Below are 23,224 nucleotides of genomic sequence, written 5' to 3' on the forward strand. Positions count from 1 at the left end.
CCTCAAAAATGAAAATTAAAGTATTCAAGGGAGAGAAAGATCATAAAAGTGGGACAAAGATGTGAAGCAAAAAAGAGTTTTTCCGGACCTTGTATTCTTTTAATTCAGGTAAAATTCATAATTAATCACTTTTAAACTGTCGTAGTAGTGAAATATCTACTGAAATTTCAAAGATAATGTTTTGGAATTTCAAATTTAATAACTATTGTTCAGAATTTTTAAATTCCCCAAATGAAACTTCAAGATAATGTTCCGAAATTTCAATTATGTGAAATTTGGAATTTCGTAATATAAGATCTTTACATGACCGAAAGCTGAGCGGGGATTGCTATTCTAACTCACTGTTTGATACTTAGGCAGTATGAGTCGTGCACACAGGTGTAATTTAATTATGAGCTTTAATTTGACAGGTCAAAAATGCATGCAAGGAATATATACCTTTGCCATTTGCTTGAAGTAACGTAACGTGCTCATATTTCTTCTACTCTTTGTTTATCTTTTAGACATCAGTAGTTAATGATCCCCACGAATACATATGAATATAATATTGAAAGCCGTTGGTCATGACTACGTACTTGGTGCACCAAGGTCTTAGTTTGGGATTGTAATTGCAGTTTAATTTATGGTTACAATTTTAACCTGTATTTTTAGAGATGTACTAGTATACAAACTCGGTTATTTAGAGGGGCCTAATCAACTACCACTATTCCAGTTTGGACCATTTCTTTTTCTCATATTAATATCCCTGTTATCTCTCTCTCTCTCTCTCTCTCTTTTTTTTTTTTTTTTTTAAACTAAGCTTCATTGTATGGAGATCAGGTTAGACAAACTGAAGTTAAAGTTAGCGCTGCTCAAAAAGGACCTATCCTTCGCTTGTTGATCATTCGACAAATTCGATTATATAGCTCTAGCAAGTCTTTCATTTATTTGCTTGAGTCAGATCCGATCACTCTTTTAATTTATATGGAGGATCATTTGTGATTCACTCTCTTGTTATTGTTGACGTAAGCACAAATAAGCAAGATGCATATTACTAAATAGAAAAAAAAAGAGCAAAATATAGCAATTTGTACTAGAAAAAGTAAACAATTGATAGTTGAGGTGTGTTTTGCTAACTAGTTGGTCATAGTTTAGGTAGGAAACTTTTACACCTGATAGTTCAGGTAGGAAACTAAAAAAAAAAAAAAAAAGTAATACTTGAGGTGCGTTTTTGACCCTTAACTCTTTAACTTTCTTAGGTTTTGATAAAAATTCAATAACTTGAAAAGTATTTGGCAACACGTAGCAGGTTATAAATCATCCACCAGCTTAGTTGCACGGTATTATTTTTGTGGGACTCGTAGTCTCATATATAATTGGATTAATTATATTGCGACGTTGTATCATATCTCATTTAGAGATGTGTTGTGGACATCATCAATTTTAGGCAATATGATCAGATGATAAGCACAAGCGAGTAGCGACTTACATACTATAAACCATTATATGTGTTGGTGTGTGGATAATTAGGGCGGTTAAACATCAGCTGCCGATAAATTTTTACTTTTGGGGTAATATATAGTTGAACATTAGGTGATCACTGATTAAGATAATCAATAAGATCTTTCTTTTATTTGGGTAATGTGGAACTGCAATTAATGCACGTCGTTGAACCACGATAAATTATGAACAAAAGAAAAGTATGCTAAAAGAGGAATAACAATACCTTAATATGGTCTGATCAGTTAATCTAATATAATAAAATTAATATAAACGAAAATATAAAATTATGGAGAGAATAATTCCCTAAAAAAATTAGGCTAAGAAGGTATACCAACTAAGCCATACATTTTCCATCGAGTACTGTTCCAATTTAATTATGATTTTCCTAACGAGGTATTGAAAATTAGCGCTAAATAAATCTAGATGGTCCACCAATATGAATTAGTCTGCAATTACATAATTCGGCATATTGAACAGCAATTAGAAGACAATTTAGACAAGCAAAGTCTGAATTTTGTGCTGTATCATGAATTATTGAAATCTATTTCTAGCAATAGTTACATCAAAGAAGCATTAGCCTTAATTATCATATTAAACTGATACTTATTGCTTCCGAGCTTATGGTAACTGACAATCAAATGTGAACAAACTCGTGTTATGGTCTTATGGATACTAAATCTGGAATTAGTTGTTATTATTTTCTTAACTACTACTTTGCTCAAGCACACAAGTCAAGTCTCAATTAATGTGGATTTTATATTTTTATTGTAAAAACACAAGGCAAACTAACAAATTTATCATTCATATTAAGTGTCAGATTCATCTTGATATTGTTAGTTCTGATTAAATCTAGTGTTATTGGATGAGGACATTTATACTGCATCAAAGCATTGTACTTTACATTAACTTTGTACAAGGTGGAATCAATCGTCTAATACAACAATAAGCTTTCTCTTTCTCTTTAATAATTTCTTTCTCTTTCTCTTTAATAATTTACTTTTATTGTGTTCTTCATTTCAATTCTTCTATTTATTTCGAGGCTAGTGTCCTTTTTCCCTAATTGACTGTTACAAACCTAATCTCATACACATATTATTCGCCTTGGTCCAACAGATCTTACGCACGGACTTGTTCCTTGGGATATGCCATCATCAAAGCCCAAAAATGTGCTTATAGCATGTGAACATGTGTTATCCCTTTTTAAGTCCCAAACTTTCTTTTCTCGTTTCGATGTGAAATTTGTCTAATGTGTCATATTCACCCTTCTTCAAAAGCTTGTCGGCCTAGAAGTTTATAGATCCTTCTCTTTTATTTGTCCTCATTGGCCTATTTTATGTTATGAGTGTCATATTAACGGTAGAGAATTCACACACACACACACACAAAAAAAAAAAAAAAAAACTTCCTCCTACAATAAGTAAAGTAATACTACTATATTTGCATATGATAATGTAAAAATTCTTTATACGATATGTGAATATTAGTTTAATTCATTTTAATACAAAAAAGAAGGGAAAACTACGTATATATACATGTTAAGGAGAAATATTTACGAAACGTAACGATAGTTTTCCTTATTTACAAAACATAACGATATATTACAAAACATGACGGATTTTCATATATTTTTCATTTTTTTATTTTTTTTCCAGAAAATATATATATTTTTTATAAATTTTTTTTTAAAAAAATATTTTTATTTTTAAAAAAAATAATTTTTATATATATTTTTTTAAATATTAATTTTTTTTTTGGCTCAATGGCTTAAAAAATTACCTCATATTTACGTGTGAAAGTTGTATGAAATGTGTATGTGTGAGCAAAATTTTTAATATAATTTTCATATACAAAATTTTTAAAACTTTAAGCCTTGAATATTGTATGAAAATTGTTACAATGTTGTTGTAGTTGTATTAATTTTTAAACCTAATATGAAATTTATATACAAACAATGTGAATGAAATTCTAAGTCTTGAGGGAAGATATACACAGTTTGCATAAAATTTAGATAATGTTTAAGCCTTGATCAAGATATACACATTTCATCATACATAAAATTTTACTTTTTGTCTTGAGCAAGATATCATTTCATACACAAAATTTATTTGAATATGTTATGATGTTGTCAGTTGTATTAACGTAAATCTAACATGAACTTTATCACACACACACACACACAAAAAAAAAAAAAAAAACTTTCTCCTACAATAAGTAAAGATATAATACTTTCATACATAATTTTTGAAAAAAAAAAAAATATTTTTTAAAAAAATAAAAATAAATTAAAAAAATAAAATTTAAAAAAAAAAAAAAAAATTTAAAAAATGATTTTTAAAAAATAAAAAATAATTTAAAAATTTTTTTTTTTTTTTATAAACATGATATAGGTGAATATTAGTTTAATTCATTTTAATACAAAAGTAAAAACACGTAGAAAAGGACGTGTAGCCCAACCTCCTCATATTTCTTGATGTAGGATGATCTCGCTCCCTTAATTAATTTCCTGTTAGGCAGAGAACCTGAATTAACCATAACATTGGATCGATTTTTCCCATATAGAATTGAATAATATCAGGCTTTGATTAACTGGTGCTGATTCACATTAACTTTAATTAGCTAATTGTTTCTTATAGAAATTTTAGAGGTGGTATTAATAATGAATACACTGGATTTGGGCAAGTTACATAGGTGGCTGGTTGACCAAAAATAATTACAGTAGTTAGCCAAATGTACCAAAAAAAATACAATATTAGAAAATAGTGTATAGTTTATACATATGCGGCTATTATTTTGGTGGGCGGCCATTTATGTCAATTTCTCTATAAGTTCTGCTTCCTTGAGCCGAGGGTCTATAGGAAACAACCTCTCTACCTTTACAAGGTAAGATAAGATCTGTGTACACTCTACCCTCCCCAAACCTCATCTAGTGGGACTATACTGGATATATTGTTGTTGTTATTCTCTATAAATTCTGCTGGCTTGCCTTAAATCCACTATATGTCATGTTAAAAGTAATGAGGACACATCAAAAAGTAATGCTTTTTTTTTTTTGTGCTAATAGAGTATTAAGAAAAGTAACGAGTTTAAGTTTTATATATTGTTAGTTTAAATAACTTTTCACTATTAGGTTATTTGAATGATATTCACATGAAAGACTTGACACTTTAAGATTAAAACTTTGAAAATATAATATATCACTTGTTATATCAGGTAAAAATGATTTGATGATATAAAAGTTGTTATTCTGACGGTATATAATATTTAAATAATATTTAATTTATCTACATATAGATACGGTTAACACATTTAATACTCCTTCCTTCTCAAATTATTTGTCGCCTTTTTCACTCCCTTAGGATATAATTAATTAGGAGGAGTGTTTGAGTACTAACTTTACCCTTATTTATATCTAAGTTATAACCTCTCTCCATTAAATGTTTACTCTATTTATGTGTCATCTTCATTAATGACAAAATTCTACTTAGGGTAAAATGGGAAAATAATTAATTGTGCATTGAACTCCTAAAACGATAGATAATTTGAGATAATTATTTTTAATAACCACGACAAATAATTTGAGATGGAGAAAATATATTTTAGCAATTGTCACATCAGGGAATAGCCTTAGTCTTATCATATCAAACTAGTACTTGGCTATATTTCCATGTTTTGGAAAATGATAATTAAATATTTAACAAACTGGTGTTTTTGGATACTAAAACTGGAATTATGTTGTTGTTATTTCCTTTTCTTGGTTCTAATCCCACCGCTCAAGCACACAAGTCAAGTCATAATTAAATGTGGATATTTATTGTTCGAAAAAAGACAAACCAAACTACTCTATCATATTCATTATTCAAAATAAGTTTTGCATTCATCTTTCAAATATTGTTTTATTTTAATTTGATTTAATCAACAGTGATGCTGGTTGAGGTTGGGACTTTTAAGTGGAAGTTGTCAGCTATTACTTATTAGAATAAGCTTAGAATTCGTTGCGGGTCAAGTTTTGAGAATGAATTTTTTTTTTCTGGGTAAAGAAGCGTTTTCACGTACTTTAGTGAATTTTACGTGACGCGAATTCGCAATAGTCACCAATTGGAGCCCAAAAGCAGGTAGAATAAAAAAAAGTTGTTAAATAGTGTGCAATTATCTCATTTAAAAGTTTATGTTAAAGTGTAGACAAATATTTTTTCATTGATCGAGCACGTGAAATTTTCTTTTTTGATAATAGTTGATGAGACTTGAACCTCGATCTTTGATACCATATTGAATTATATGACTATCCTCCATCTCATCTAAATGTTGAAGCTGTTAGAAAGTATACTTTCGCATATTTAATTGTAATATCTTCAACAAATATATTGCAGCTAACGTTAATAAGCAATTACTATATCTAGATTAAGAGGCTTTATCATAAATTACCATATTTTATACTGACTATCAATCCGCGACAATCCTCCTCTTTTATTAATTAAGCTTGGAATGTGAGCAAGCTCACATAGATGGAGTAAGCAAGCTCATACGGATGGAGTTATATAGTGAGTGATAATAAAAAAATCGAATCACAATCCCCAGATAGAGATCATATATATTATCTTGTATACCGTTTGCAAGTTTGATTCTCCTCACGTTCTCTATTACCACAACCCTTAATAATTTTGTAATAACAGTATAAAGGCTAGCTAGGAGGTAAACTAAATCAAATAATGAGCACTAATTATAGTATATAATATAAAAATTAAATAACTAATACTTTGTTCGGCAGAAAAATAACGTTTGTAGATACTCCAGAACACAGGGCCACTACTAAGATTGGTGACGTGCTATGACAAAAAATGACATACTATGATTTTGTTTAAAACTTTGTAGTATTAAAGTTCAGATGAATTTAGAATCTTAATTTGAGGAGTTCAATATTTATAATTATCACTATACTTGTTAAACTTTTAGAATTATGGATTCAAATGTAATATTTATTAAAATTCTAATATTTTTACATGTATATTAAGTTCAGTATTAATGATATTAGTTTCAGTTAAACCCGTAATTCTTTTAGCAACGCCCTTCACTGATATTAGGCATACTCAAAACAGAAAAAAAAAAAAAAGAAAAAAAAAAAAAAAGAGAAACTTTTAGGAAAAAACTGAATGAAGTGCTTGGCCATGAAGAAATTAGAAAAGAAGGGGTTGGCTTGTAAACCAAATATTCTTTTTAGTAGTGCATAATTAATATGCAGAAAAAAACATGCAAATGCATGTATTTTTATCTTTCGGTGCCTTCTAGCTAATGACAAACTGAAAGAAAGAGAAAAATACAAGCTAAGGTTCTAAACTTAAAGTACTTCTCTGTATGTGTCCATTCTTTGATTTTGCTTTTCAATGAGAATGTAAAAAAGAATAAAGCACAAAAGAGTTTGATACGCAAAGAAATGAAAAAGAAAGTTGAAGTCGAGGGAGTTTTCAAATGAGAAGAAGCAAAACGTGTATGCAAAAAAAGCTTTTAAATTGATACAGTTTAAGTTTAATCATCCACTAATCTAATGAAGGGGGAAAGGCCAATTTTGTCAATGGACAATTCGTAATGGAATAACTTTGTCATCCGTTTGGTTATTATCCGAAATTCCTCATTGTTAGTTAAGTAACTCAAAAATAACCTCCCCACTAGCAATCAGTTCAAATAGAAAATAGTTAATTTTATCCGTGAATTATTTATAAATGGGACAATATTGTGTTTCGACAACAACCGGTCAGGAAATATCATTTTCTAAAATTGGAACTAACAACAAACAACAACATACCCAGTTAAATCCCACAACGGGGAAACTGAGAAGGGTAAAATGTACGCAGACCTTACCCTACCTCCGAGGTTGTTTCCGAAAGACCCTCAGCTCAAGAGAAAACATGACGAAAAAAAGTCAGATAAGGACAAGTTGATCAAAGTAGTATGAAAATGAAACTAACGAAAGCGGAAAAAAATAAAATTGGAACTAACGAAATTGAAAATATCTAGTCATTTTTAACATATTATAACTAGTGGTACTTGTGGAATTGCACTGAATATATTGTTGTTGTTGTAACTTTGTTTAAATATCCTGTTCCAGAAAACTTTTAAATTATTTATTGTTAATTTTGTGACAAAAATGAGTAATATATGGGTCTGGTGCATCAAGATACTCAATCAAATTACTCAAGCGAGGTGTGTGTTATAAAAAGTGATTCTCAATTAATATTGCAACAAAAACATTTCTTTTCGCCTCTATGAGATGTACCACATATTTCGTGAAGCCAATAGAGTAGCACATGATGAGTTGGCCAAATATGCCCACAAACCAGGATCTACGAGGCCAAACTCAGAGGAAACGTTTATTTTTGAAATTCATCATTGTCTTTTATTATGCTTTCTTTAAACAAAGACAATTTAGCGTTAACATCTTTTCAATTTACTTCATACTATAATGACTTCTTTATTTTCTTCGCTTGAATTAATGCATCGTTTAGTCCAAAAAAAAAAAAAAAAAAAAAAAAAAAAAAAAAGCAGTGCAAAGGCTCGAAGAGGGCCTTTGTTAGAAGAGCCATCGTTCGTAGTTCTAGCTAGTGAGAAGGTTGATATGATTCAACGCTGATAGGCGATTAGGGTTGTCATGTGCTTTCAAATTATTTGGACGAAACAACCTTTAGGTATATGAGGGATTTTTTGCTAATGAGATATACCGTGTGGCAATTATTAAGATACACATCAGAAAATGTAAAGATCACAATCAACGGGACATGTATATTTTTACAAATTGATTAGATAAAAATTTAACTAAATTTACTCACTCATTTGACCAGCCTCGATCAATTCTACAGAAAATTGAAATATTTTATTTATGTTAATGATAAAAATTATGTATTATCTATAATATTATTATTTATATATATAAAGCACGAAACTTCAATACAATAGTTAATCCAACTATCTATTCTTCATAAGTGTATTACAAGTTAGATAGAATTGTAATCTTAATTAATCATAAAACATTATTATTTTTTCTTATTCATTATTTGTCCTTTTCATTTAATCGATTTTGTTCAAATGACTATTAAATTTTAAAAATTTCATTATTTTCTTGTGCTCATTATTTTACCTTCATAATTAATAACAAGACTTCATTATGCTCTTATATGATAACAACATTAGGAATGTAATAAATCTTCATTCCAAGTTTTTAAGTTATTATTTCAATTTTTCAACTTTTCAACTTTGTCTAATATTGTAAGAGCTTAAATTAAACTACTATAATCATTATATATGTCAATAAGATTTTCGACAACAAGATCTAAGGTAATGTATTGATACAAATGCCTAATTTGAATAATTCAAATAACTACACACATAAAATTTATTACCATGAGGGCAGAAAAAAACTAATATATTGTCATCTACTTCAAAAACAAAAGTTACAAAGAGTTTTTTTTTTTAATTCAATACATACCATAAGGGTGGAAAATATTAATTTAATGTCAGTGACTTGGATATTTCAAAGTCTCTCGTAAGGGAGTTGATCTTAATCAGAGTTCAATATGAACTCCACGAATGAGAGAAGTTAGACAAGAAGAACAGAAAGAAGAATAGAAAGAAGAAGAAGAACTGGAACAGTTGAGATTAAGAAATGAAGAAAATGAATCTTATTCAATGTAATTCATGTTGTGTTGTACATAATGAGATGTATGAGGTATATATACAAGTGAGATTAGCTTCTAGAATCATCTAATCTACAACTCATAATCTCTCTAACTAATTAACCACAAGTTGGTTAAATAACTACTTTTGTGAACTAGTAACTAACTTTCAAATAGTCTTCTTATTTACAGAATTGCCACTGACTGTTTTAACTAACTTTAGATCCTATACATTAACATTCCCCCTCAAGTTAGGTCCTATAAAAATGTCTAAGACACCTAACTTGGAGTTATGCATATGATGTTGTACTCTGGATAATCCTTTTGTAAGAATATCAGCTGGTTGCTCCTTAGTTGAGATGTACTGAGTTTGAATTAGGCCTTGCTGGATTTTTTCCCTGATGAAATGGCAGTCAATCTCTATCTGTTTCGTTCTTTCATGAAACACAGGGTTGGCTGCTATTTGCAAAGGCCGATTTTGTCTAAAGAGCTTGTGAGCGGTTGATCTGTATGTAGTTCCTTAGCAGGACCGTAAATCCACGTGAGTTCTGATACAGTTGAAGTCATGCTCCTGTATTCAGATTCTGCTGAGCTTCTAGATATAGTTGTCTATTTCTTTGATTTCCATGATATCAAAGATTCACCAAGTTTGATCAAGTAGCCTGACATAGATTTTCTGGTGTGTGAGTAGGCTGCCCAATCAGCATCACAATAGGCAGTTACACTTTCAATAGGTGCACTAGAAATAAGGATTCCTTATCCTGGTTGTGACTTGATGTATCTCACAATTCTTATTGCTGCATCCATATGAGATTTTTTAGGCTGTTGAAGGTATTGACTCAGTGTTAAATATAACAATTTGCCAATCAGTCTCTGATATGAAGTAATATCTGCTAGTAGTAGATCTTCTGAACCCTTGTCTTCCAACTGATCATCATATTCCTTAGTAATAAGCTTCAAATTTCTGTCCATGGGTGTACTCATTGGTTTGGATGTTGATAAACCAAGTTCAGAGATTAACTCAAGTGAGTATTTTCTCTGATGCATAAGAATGCCACTATTATTTCTAGCAAACTCTATACCAAGGAAATATTTGAGTTCACCTAGGTCTTTCATCTTGAACACCTGCTTGAGGGCCAGTTTTGTTTCTTCAATTATGTTCAAGTCATCTCCTGTTACCAACATGTCATCTACATATACAAGTATCATCACAGTCTCTTTTCCTGTCTTCTTTGTGAATAGAGAGTGATTATGTTGACTCGAGTGAACCGTAACTTGATCGGTCTTGTCGAGTTTGGCATTCCATTGCCCTGGGGGCACATTTTAGACCATACAAGGATTTGCAAGCTTCGCTTGTACCGGTCTAGATTCCCCCGTCGCTAAATCCTTGTGGGAGGTCCATGTAAATTTCATCATTCAAATCAACTTGAAAAAATACATTGTACACATCCATTTGATGAATGTGCCAATGCCTTGAGGCTGCATTAGATAAGACTGTCCTCACAGTCACCATTTTTACCACAGGAGAGAAGGTTTCTTGGTAGTCAATACCTTCTTGTTGACTATAACCTTTTGCCACCAATCTTGCTTTAAACCTCTAAATCTTTTTTTGAAGCGAACCCGCCAGGGCACGTGCCTAGGCTAGTTTTTTATTAATAATAAAAGCAAACCTCAAATGTAAGAAAGTACAAGAAAAGCGGGGCTAGGACCTTACCTACTAATCCTAATGAGGTACCGAACCTCTACTACTTAACAAGCATGAAGAAAATAAGAAATAGAGAAAATCGTATTCTACGATCATCACGCCGTTTACACTCTATGATGATATTACAAAGGAGGATGCTTAAATAATGTAAAAATATAAGAGTCAAGAATATGCTACCTTCTATGTGTCTTCTTTTTACTTTTGTTGTTTCCACTTCTTTGTTGCCTAGGCGAGAGATCCCCATCCTTGGCCACCTTATCAAAGCATATGTCCTAAGTATATCATTCTCAAGATCCCCATTAACATGTCATCGCCTGTTAATATCATTTGTCGTAGTTGGACTAAGTCCCGAAACTACAACGTCCGACTCCATGGCTCTTTATCAATACTCCCATATCCTTCAAGGTGCTAATCAAGCTCTTCTTAAAATTATCAATTGCATTCGATGTATCCATATCATGCAAGACAAGAGCATGAAGGATATCTCTATTAGTCAAGCTTACTTTTGTAGCGCTTAAATTAGAAGAAGTACATGTTACCGCCATAGATGAATTTGCCTTTACCAAGGCACAAACGCACGTGCTGAGGACTTAACTTACTCCTATGAGACGAAGTAATATGCTTCTCTTCCTTAACTAACCGCCCATCTAGTGAGCACTTATTTCCTTGTTTTTCCATAGAATTCAAGAACTTATCCTTTAATTATCAATATTTTTTGCCATACAATGATCCAAATCAATTTTTCTAGAATGATAACGGTTCAAAAACATTTTGAGTCAGAATTAAATTATGATTAACGCACAACTGAACATTCCTAGTCGCACCCTTTTCCCCACTTGGAGAATTACTTCGACTAGCCGAGAAACAATATGACTTCCACGCATTATATTATTCATTGCCGGAATTTTCAGCTTGCAAGTCACTGTAAGCCAGTCGAAGCAAACTTCTTGATACCACGAGAATTTTCGCCTTGTAAACTTTGAGATTTCTCTACTGTTAGTTTCCCCTTGTTCATAGCCGCCCCATCCAAAATTGGCCGTCTTACTCCGCGTTAATGTTCACAAGAAATGCCTTCGACATCACTCGTAGAGATTAGCCGCCCGAATCGCCTAGCGACACATCAACCATAACTCTTCGTGTTTCTAATTTTATCAACGTTACTAGCTCTTAATTGCCGCCTCCCCCAAACTATCAAGATAAACAATTTTTAATAGTCACAACTTTGCTTGACTTCGCTATCAAGCCTCCACTTATTTTTTCCCAGAATTGCTCAGTGGAATCGACAACGTATCAAAGTTTTTGATCAGCAGCAAAGTAAAGAATCGTCGCATGCCCTCGTTTATCACAAATTTGTCCAAATTTTTTCCATACGATCAACTAAAAACCAACGCTTGTGGATCACTCGTAGCGGTCGCTTGATCTAATTTCACATCTTGCAAATTTTTTTGAACCCCGATAGCATCACCACTTTTCCTACCACGAGAGTCGAATTTACATTTCTAAACGTATTTACTTGCATCAAAGTTGACCGCCCAAGGCTAAAGCTTGATTCCCCGAAGCAACTTCATCTTCACAGCCTTGCCTTTATTCATAAGCCGCCCAAAATTTTTATCTGATCGACGACCAAATCACGTGACTCAACAACCTGATTTTTATTATCACTCTTCCCAGCCAGAGTAGATTTAATTCCAGCTCGCTTCACATCTAGCAACTCCCTCACATCACCTTGATATTTTTCGATAACAGTGCCCTTTTTCGCTGTGTCTTCTCGATTTTTTGTCGTATTCTTTACAAGAATAGTCTACAATCACTTTCATCATGACCTTAGTGCTTATAGAATGTACAATAAGATGGTAGATTATCATACACGAACTTCTGAAAGTACTCCACAATTTTTCCAGATTTCTCGTCGATATATTGCAGTCGCATTCGCTGCGGGTAAGTTCGCCAATAAATCAAGTTCGACTTTAACTCCGCCTATGATAGGTCTTGACTTCTCTTCTTGGGTGGCTTTATCAATAGCAATAGGTTTACCCGTCGTCGAGGCAATTGACAAGTAACGATTGTTTCAGGAATAACTCCGGGAGGTAATTAGGGAAGAGAAATAAAACAAACGCCTTTGACGTCTCTTCTTTAGGATTGAAACCAATAGTCCATGGAAACACTCTAATTTAGTGTTGTATGCGCTTGTATACTGTGTAGTTAATCGATTTAGATGCAGCAAATACGTACTCATCATACCTATCAAATCTAACCAAGATATGTCGATGCGCGAGCCATCCGATAAAGCATTGACCTTGAGTTCCCAGTTGTGTAGGCAATAGCTTTCTCAACTCTTGCATATCAATTGAATCTTGCGAAAGCTTTAGTATCAATGCTTGGTGTAGACCCTCTTCCATAGCATACTGATTTATCTCTTTCAACGTGAATGTAATCGTAAGTCCCATGAATAATCGCTATCGACTTTAGCATTGTTTTAGACAAATTTTATGTCGTTTTTGGTTTGAATTTAGTGTGTAGTATAGGATGCTTGAGGATTAGGTGATTCGTTCTCCACGTGCCCATAGTTAGGGAGAGAGAGAAACAACATGGTCGCTCAAGTCGACATAGAGCCGCAAAGAGAGAAGAGTTAGGCGAAGTAGGTTTTTTCTCTCTATCTATTCACACACATAATCAACCTCTCAATCTCCCCATCAGCCTTTGTACTTGATTTTATATATCCATTTGCATCCTATAGGTCTTTTTCCTTCTGGCAATGTTGTGACTATCCATGTATTGTTGCTTTGAAGAGCATCTATCTCTTCTTTCATTGCTTGTATCTATTGAGGATCTTTACTTGCTTCTGTATAATTTTTTGGTTCTGTAATAGCAGAGAAAGCAGTTAAAGTAAGCTTGATATTTGGGAGAAAGATATCCATATGAGATAGAGCCAGAAATTGGATATTTGATATCCTTTTGAATAGTGGTAAGGGATATGAAATCCTTCATCTAAATAGGAGGTTGTTTCTCCCTTATTAATGCTCTTGTCTGAACACTTCGGAGTTGCTTAGGTACTTCTTGGTGTGGTAGTTGTATTTCTTGACTTGGGATCCGCTATTCGATATCTTGTTGTCGAAATAGGTCAGAGCAGTTCGTTCTCTTTTCGCGGTGGTGATTGCATGGTTTGATCAAGTATAGCTGGATTTTAAGTTAGTGATTCAGTTTCTTGAGAAGTTCTGATGTGTGTGTCTTCACCATCAGGGGTATAAGTATCACACTGCACAACATCTAAATCATTTGGAGTAAGTATATCATCAAATATTGTAGGTTCTATATGACTGAAAATAAGAGGTTCAACAGACTTTGTTTTAAAAGGAAATTCAGTTTCCTTAAAGATGACATCTCTATTAATGAAGAATGTGTGCTTATGTAGATCATACAAGATGTACCCTTTCTGTACTTCTGAGTACCCCATGAATATAGCTGGTTTTGCTCTAGACTGTAACTTATCAGTTTGATTTACTATTTTTGCATAGCATAGACAACCAAGCACTTTGAAATGTAAAAGGGATGGTTTTTTGTTATGCAGTTTCTCATATGGTAAAACACCTATAACTGATGAGCGTAGCCTATTTATGATGTATACAGCTATAAGAACACAGTGTCCCCTAGAATTTAACAGGAATTTCAGCTTGTAGTCTTAAGGCCCTAGTTACTTCTAATATTTGTCTATATTTTCTCTCAGCCACCCCATTTTGTTGTGGTGAATAGGCACATGTTCTTTGATGAATTATTTCTACAGATTTGAATAAAGAGTCACAAACTTCATTCACAAACTCAGTGCCATTATCTGTTCTGCATACTTTGACAGTTTTTCTAAACTGAGTTTTCACATAAGTAAGGAAATATTAAATAGTAACACAAGCATCAGATTTCAATTTTTGCAAGTATGTCCATGCCATCCTTGTGTAGTCATCTCCAATTGTAAGAAAGTACTTATTTCCATCAAAGGTAGGAGTTTTATAAGGACCCTATATGTCCATATGAACAAGATCAAAACTAGAACTGCTTTTTATAGTAGTTGCAGGAAATGGAAATCTAGTCTGCTTAGCACAAGGGAAAAGCTTATCTATTACTTCTGTTGTATTTCCTATTTTGCCTGGTAACATGTTACTAAGTGCATGTGAAGATACATGGCCAAATCTTTTATGCCACAGTTCAATATCTAACGAAGTAAAGTGCACACTATCTGGTTCTGTAGTAGATTCTGTAGAACTTTTAGCAGCTATGTTGATCCCAAGGTTTTTAGTTTGTTGATTGAGTAAGTAAAGTCCATCTTCCACTCTACCAATCTCCATCACCTTTCCACTGGAGAGGTCCTGAAAAATACAAAAATCAAGAAAAAATAAAGTCGATTCTTTAATGGGCTCTTTAGTGGATAATTTGTTAGAGCATTAGATTATTATATTTAAACTGAGGGAATAAGAACCCATCTTTCAGTATGTTTTGTGCAGATATAGAACTATCACCTATGTGAGTTACTAATGCAATATCACCATTAGGCAGATAGACTTTCTTTGGATTAGCATTTTTTGTGACAGATGACTTATTTAACATGTCTATACTGGACACCATGTGATTAGCTGCTCTTGTATCTATAATCCAATCTTTTGTATAACTAGTTACTAGGAAAGCTTTTATGATACCTGACCCTTTACCTGAGTTGTCACAAGATGTACCACCAAAGATTTGCACTTCGTGTATGTGTTTCTACTATTGCTAGACTGCACGTGGCAAAGATTTGGAGAATTTGATCATACTGTTCTCTTATAAACACACAGTTCCCAGGTTGAGTTTGGTTCATAGTCATCATTTGGTTTAGACCACCGTTCTCTAGTTTTTGATACAGTCCTGCAACATTTGCCATCACATGTTCTTGACTTGTCATGCTGCCAGCATTAGTGCCACTTAGAGTACTAAGATTTCAACCTCCTCCTTGATTAACACTACTTTCCACTTGCACATTATAAGCATTTGAACTTCCATGACCACCAGGACCAAACTTCCTTTTCTTGTTAAAGTGTGGAGGATATCCTACTAGTTTGTAACACTGATTATTGGTGTGCCTTTTCATTTTATAGAAATCACACTGCAGATTGTTCTCCTTCTTATACTTCTGATTTTGAACCCCACTACTACTAGATCTTGCTGAGTACATAGTCATAGGATCATGACTAGGTCCTGCTCCCAACAAGCCTACAACATTTGTCACGTTGTTACATTGCCCTTCATCATTTGCAATCATGGCATAAGCTTGGTTTACAGAAGGCAGTGGGTTCATCATCAAGATTTGGCTTCTTGCTTGTAAGTTTCATTTAACCCTATTAGGAATTGATACATCTTCAGCCTTTGAAGATACAACAGGAAATCTCTTGATTTTTCACATTCACATGCAGATGATGGCACAAAAGATTCAATTTCATTCCACGTAACCTTTCGAACTTTATTGAAATACACGGCATACGTACATTGTACCTGTGGCGTTGTTGCAATTTCTCTATGTAAACCAAAAGTTCTTAAACCATTTATTTTATCAAACCTTTCTTTTAAATCTTCCTATACAGACCAAGCATTAGTAGCATACACCACATCACTCAACAGGTTACTAGAAATAGCATTCACCAACCAAGATAGAATAATTGCATTTACCCTTTCCCATTGTTCCCACATTTCTTCTCCAAACTTTCGTTCTTCCACCTTCCATCAACTGGGCCTAGTTTGTTTCTTCCTAACAATGCTAGTCTCATGGATCTATACCATACAGAGTAATTCTCAGCACCAGTCAGTAGGAAAGAAATAAGGGATATGCCACTTACATCAGTGTTATTCAGATATAAAGGGTGATTATGATCAATTGACTAATTTGATCCTTGAATTGGTTGTGATCCTGTGTTGTTGGTGTTGCTCTCAGTTTGTGCTTGAGTCACATTTGTACCAGATAATCCATTACCACGAACATCACCATTAAGAGTCATCTTGAATCAAGAACTTTAGACAAAGATTTCAGCAACTTAAAGAAATCAGAAAAAAAAACCAAAAACTGGACAGAAGAATGACTATCACTTTTAATGGAATTTAAGAGATAGTTGTTGAATCCTTTCCACGAACAACTCAGTCAGATTATTCAGGCTCTGATACCATGATCTTAATCAGAGTTCAATATGAACTCCATGAACGAGAGAAGTTAGACAAGAAGAAGAGAAAGAAGAATAGAAAGAAAAAGAAGAACTGAAACAGTTGAGATTAAGAAATGAAGAAAATGAATCTTATTCAATGTAATTCAAGTGTTGTATATAATGAGATGTATGATATATATACAAGTGAGATTAGCTTCTAGAATCATCTAATCTACAGCTCATAATCTCTCTAACTAATTAACTACAAGTTGGTTAATTAACTACTTTTGTGAACTAGTAACTAACTTACAAATAGTCTTCTTATTTACAGAATTGCCACTGACTGTTTTAACTAACTTTAGATCCTATACATTAACAGGAGTCCCTTCTAAAATACTTCTAGCCCAACCATTACGAGTTAAAAATGCAGTCTTCTGAGAGGGGTCCCAAAGTATGGGTTCTCTATATAACCAGTAAGTCTCATCCAATCTGACAATAATACAGTGATTGATACAACAAAATGAAATTTGTACATAAGGTTGTCACTTATAAAAATTTCCTTTTGAAGTAAAGTGATGGAACAAAACATAGTATTGTTCAACTTCACGTACTTCTCTAGGTACATCTTGTGGGCTTATTCCGGGCGGTGGATGTTCTGAAGTGACATTTGTAACTAACTCTCTAAAATGTTGGAAGTCTTGTTTAAGACTCTTACTATCACCTACAAGTCTCTAGTAAATAGTTACTACACAAATAAAAGTTGATATATTCTTACCTACTTAAAAAAAAAAAAATACAAAGAGTTTTCATGAATTCAGTATATGTCATAAAGGCAGAAAAATGTTGCTTAAGCGTATATTCTGATCCGCTCCTAGATAAACTCTGTCCAACAAACTTATATGGCAAGATCCAAAATTTTGAATTGCCTCCTACCCCAAAGCTATTGGAGTATATAATTTAGAAATAGAACAACGAACAAAAGTTTAAAAAATAGAAATAACTATGAAGGAAAATCATCATAATCTTACTGAAACTTCATTTTGAACTCAATTTCAACTTCAATACATGTACCGTCATAAATCTTTTACATATCATTGCTTTGCGTGTTATCCAATCAAGTACCGAATGGAGATACACTTTCTACGAAAATCAATCATTTTTCGTAGTCATCTTCTTTTAAGATGCGATTTCGTGCGCAATGTTATCATATAGCTTTTGAGCATCTTCAAACATGGGATATTCTAGTGCACCAATCTTCCTTTATTCATTTTAATTCTCAAATCTCACTAAATAAATAGGTTTTTTTTAAAAAAAAATTACTTTGGGCGGTGTATGTTTTCAAAGTGTATTTAAAAGTTTTTTTTTCTATTGTTTTAGTCTTTATAATTGTGAAATAGTCTCCCTTATGCATAATCTTCATAATTATGAGAACAAGTCATAATTCAAGACTCTTTTAGGGGACCACAAAAATTTATTTGGAGCAAGATCCTTTTTGGTATATTTTCACTTTTACTACAATTCCGATTGGCTCTGGTTCGTTTAGAAAATGTGGTTCGGGGGACTATATGTGAAGCAATTCGGCATAAATTGATACTGACACCTCAAAATTTGGTAACCTCAACTCCGCTTTTTTTTTTAATCTGCCTCAAGCAAGCCACCTTGATCCCTTGATCAATTAGTGGGGCATGTTTGACATTTGTAAATTTATAATTCTTAAATGAAATTATTAACTTTCTTTATATTGTGTTTAACGTAAATATGATTAATTAAGAAAAATAAGTTTGAAAGTGAGTCTGAGTCTACATCTAACAATTTTTTTTTAAGAATTAAATGAGGACCATCCACTATTTGCACCTAGTACCATCAGAAACTGATTGTACTGCACTCTAAACTAAAGCCATGACACCAGCAATAATGAAATTAAAAAACGATAATCTAGTTTAACAACAATTCCATCTAAGATTAACAAAATTATGCTTATGAAATAGAAAAGCACAAAAAATGAAAGAAGAAGGTAGTCGTAAACATGTTGAAAGACTATAGCACTGAATAAAATAGCTGAATTTTATTTCATGTAAGTTTATATAAATTCTTTATGGTATCAAAGCTACGTTCTAACCATATTGAACGTGAATTTTGAAGCTTATTTGATGTTTCAATGGTTGCTGATAATTTTGTTGGACTCTTTTTTCCCTTGGTCAACTTATAGCCATATGTCCCATAAAATTGAAATCCTTAAACTACTTAGTTTGGAAAACTCAAATTACTAAATTGATGCAAAAGTTAAAGGTTGGTCATGTTATATTAGCAAAGATCCACCACCTGTTGTTGAAACAAACGAAGAAGGGATAAAAATCTTAACCCCTTGACCCCCTTGATTTTCCAGAATTATGGTGGTGTCTGAACATAACATGACACCAAACTTTAAAATGAAAAATTAACTGAGAAAACTACCAAAATTTTCAAGTTTTAGAGAGATTGAGTCGAAGGTAGTGTGTAAATCTGTTATTGATTGCTGTACAAAAATTACATTTCAAAAGAAGCTTACAAGGTTTTCAATATTAATGACAATTGCTAGTACCCAATTTCAACTACCTAAACAAAGTCGCCGTAGACAACATTTGTTATCCTAGGCCAGGGAGTCACTGGATTGATTTTTTTTCTTTTCCAAAACACAATGAATTAATGACTTGCCAATATATAGGTCACTATCTTAATTAAGATATAACTTCAAAGTTCTTCCATTCACGATAACCTTAACAACATTGATTAGAGATCCCACGTTTCCTTGCTAATTAACGTACAAAATTTAGTTGTGGCAAATTAAACCTCTTTGTTCACGTGAAGAAACTACGTCTCAATGCCCCATATCTATATCCATCAAATGATACTTCGACTATTCATTTGTCCAATGGGGGGGTTTCGTGAATCATCTAAATACAATGTTGATTCAAGTTGCATTGGTTTTCTTAAGCTGGATGTATACTGTGGAGTGAGTTCTATAGACCAACATATTTTAAATATCTTCTACGACAAAAAAGAAAAAGTGATAAGAAACACTCGGCTTCTCGCTTTCTTGTTACGATTACACGTTCCTCTTAGGATAATTCGTCCAATCGAAGGATAATTATAATAGCTGGAAGTTCTTTTGTAACGTTGTAAAGTATACATTACTCTTCGGGAAATTTCGTAATGTTCCTCTCCAACAATCCAAGATTGAAGCATCCTTGACGTCAAATCTAAAGGATTTATTGCTAAATAAATACCTCCATCAACCAATCATCTTGATAATATGGTAGTAGTAGCTAAATGTGCAAATAACATAGTAGGTGCAAGGTTTGGTTAAATCATCTACGAGTACATAATTAACTGCTTGAACAAGTTATGAACCCTTCTTTTGTTAAAGTAATTCTTTCGTATAAAAAATTCATTTCGGTAATCATGATTGGTTGATAAGCCATATCGATAAGGCATTCAAATCTTGCACCTAAAATTGATGTAATATAAACTTACGGTCATTAATTAAATATCTAATCATAGTGTACGGGATCTTTATTCAATCACTAGACACTAATCATAGTGTTTCACCAGAAATTTCCGACGGTTGTCTAACCCCTTTTTGGAATAATTATTTAATAAATAATTCTATATTTTTTTTTTTATAATTAAAGGACCTTTTATCCCACAACGTAAAGATCCATTTTGAACAAATTCAAAATCACACATTAAAAATCTTATGAGAAAACATTAGAATAATATCTAAAATTTTGTAAGTAATTGCAAATGTTAGACGATTGTCTATTATTTTATCTGTAAGATTGAGTAATATATGAGCAAAAATTAGATCCGAATCTAAAATTGTATGAAAAGATAATTTCTGCACAACTTCTAAAAATAAGAATAAAATTAAGTGGTAACTTAAAAAGAGAACACTCGTGTAAATCAGCCAAGTTTCGCCCAGGTGTCTGGGCCAGCTAACATGATTGACACACCTCAAATTGGTCCTTTGGTAACTGCCCAATTCTTGTGTATCATTAGTCTTAATGGACTCTTAAGGCCCACATCTAACATAGCTGTAATAATTTGGGGAAAAAATGTAAGTGTACAAAAATATAAAAATATTCACAAAATGTTAGCAGAATTATTTAGTTAACATTCAGTAGCAGTTGGAGTTATATACCATATCAAGTTACTCTCCATTAAAAGTATACGGCTGCACGAGCACTAACAAACCAACTGATTTCTTCCTATTTTCTTGCTCAAAAGATACCTCCTGATCTCACAACACCTTCCTCTCCATTTTGGTAAACAAGCTTTTGCTCATTATATGTGGTATGCTCCAGATATAAAAAAACTTATATGATACATATACTATAAATAAATATTTTATTTAATTAAAAAGATTCACAAAAGTGCTCTCGATATAACAAATTTATCCATGAATATACAATTGTAACGTTTATATCCATAAATTTGTATTAGAAATATAACAATAATTTGAATTTGTTATATACTATATTTATACCATAAAATACGTGGTATATTTTAGATATAAAAAATTTATACCATCAAATTACATGGTATATTTTTTATATAAAAGTTTTATACCATGTATACATTACATATAACCAAAAAAAAAAATTAAAATTACTTTCGATATAACAAATTTATATCATGAATATTTCTATTATATATAAGTGGCAAAGGAGGACGAACACAACATTGACAAATTGTACCAAAAGTCTTATAGATTGTACTATAAATTTTGCCAATTTCATTAATGATGAATGGACACGTGTTTGTACCAAAAGTTTAGTAAATTGTACACTTTAACCAAACTTCGTTTTCATCCCACTTGGACATATGTCATGGTACTGAATATTTATTCTCTTGTCCTATATACACGTGCATGCACTTCATTCTAATCCTCCTCTTTTGAGTGACACATATTTACAATCTCAGATTCAAAATAATTGTTTACTTAGCCTTTTTCACATCTCTTAAGAAAACACTAGCTTCTAGAAAAAATAGGTATTTTGACTAAACTATCCTTAATTAATAAAATTCTTGCTTATTTATTGTCTTGAGTAAATAAAAACAAATCTGGAAGAATACAATTAATTCCTTGATTATGTAAGTTAACATTTATTTTGAACCACAGTAAAAAGGCTAAGTGGACACTTATTTTGAACGGAGTACCTTTTTATTCCCTTTTTCCTTCTTTGACATTACTTTACTTATTTTTATTCTCCTTTGTATTCTCTGATTATTGTTTCTTTACATTTATAAAATTTATTACTTTATATTTTCATTTAGGAATTTGATAATTTACGATTTTATGTCTATCTTTCTAATTTTGATTTCTTTGGAACAATTCTTGTAATCTATAATTGTTAATATAAAAAATTCTAATGTAGTTGATTTACCCTTATTAACTTTTTTTTGTTTAATTAATTTTAAAAATGTTTTATTAGTTTTTCTTTTATGAAATCCAATATGTATAACAATGGTTCTTATGTTTAGATATGAACAAATAGTCAATAGCGATGGATATCAACTTGTCGGGATACAACAACAACAACAAACCTGTAATCTCATAAAACAACCGAGAGGGTAAGAAGATGTACGTACCTTACCTCAACCTTTATGGGTTAGAGAGGTTGTTTCCGATAGACCCTCGGCTAAAAAGAAACGAAGTCAATGCACGGTTGCAAGAGAAATAAGACAGCAATATATCAAGAGACCAAACAAATGAAGCAACACATCGTACTATACACAAAAGGTTAAAGATCTACACGATACCAAAATAATACTACTAAGGCAAGGAGAGAAGGAGATGGAAAAGCTATTCCCCACCTCTCTCTCAGACATTGCTACAAAAAAATCAACTACCTACTAACCTACTATCTTAATCCTCGACCTCCAAATCTTCTTATCTAAGGTCATCTTCGCCTCTCACCAATTGTGTCGTATCTGTCCGTCTAATCACCTCCTCCCACCGCTTTTTCTTCGGCTTACTGCTACCTCTCTCCTAACTCCTCCAACCACCAACCTCTCACACCTCCTCACTGGTGCATCCTCACACCTCCTCCTCACATGTCCGAACCATCTCAATCTCGCTTCCCTCATCTTGTCTGCCACGGAGGCCACTCCGACCTTGTCTCATATATCTTCACTCCAAATCATATCTCTCCTAGTGTGACCACACATCCATCTAAGGA

This window comes from Lycium ferocissimum, chromosome 12, assembly GCF_029784015.1.
Source record: "Lycium ferocissimum isolate CSIRO_LF1 chromosome 12, AGI_CSIRO_Lferr_CH_V1, whole genome shotgun sequence".
Classification (NCBI taxonomy): Eukaryota; Viridiplantae; Streptophyta; class Magnoliopsida; order Solanales; family Solanaceae; genus Lycium; species Lycium ferocissimum.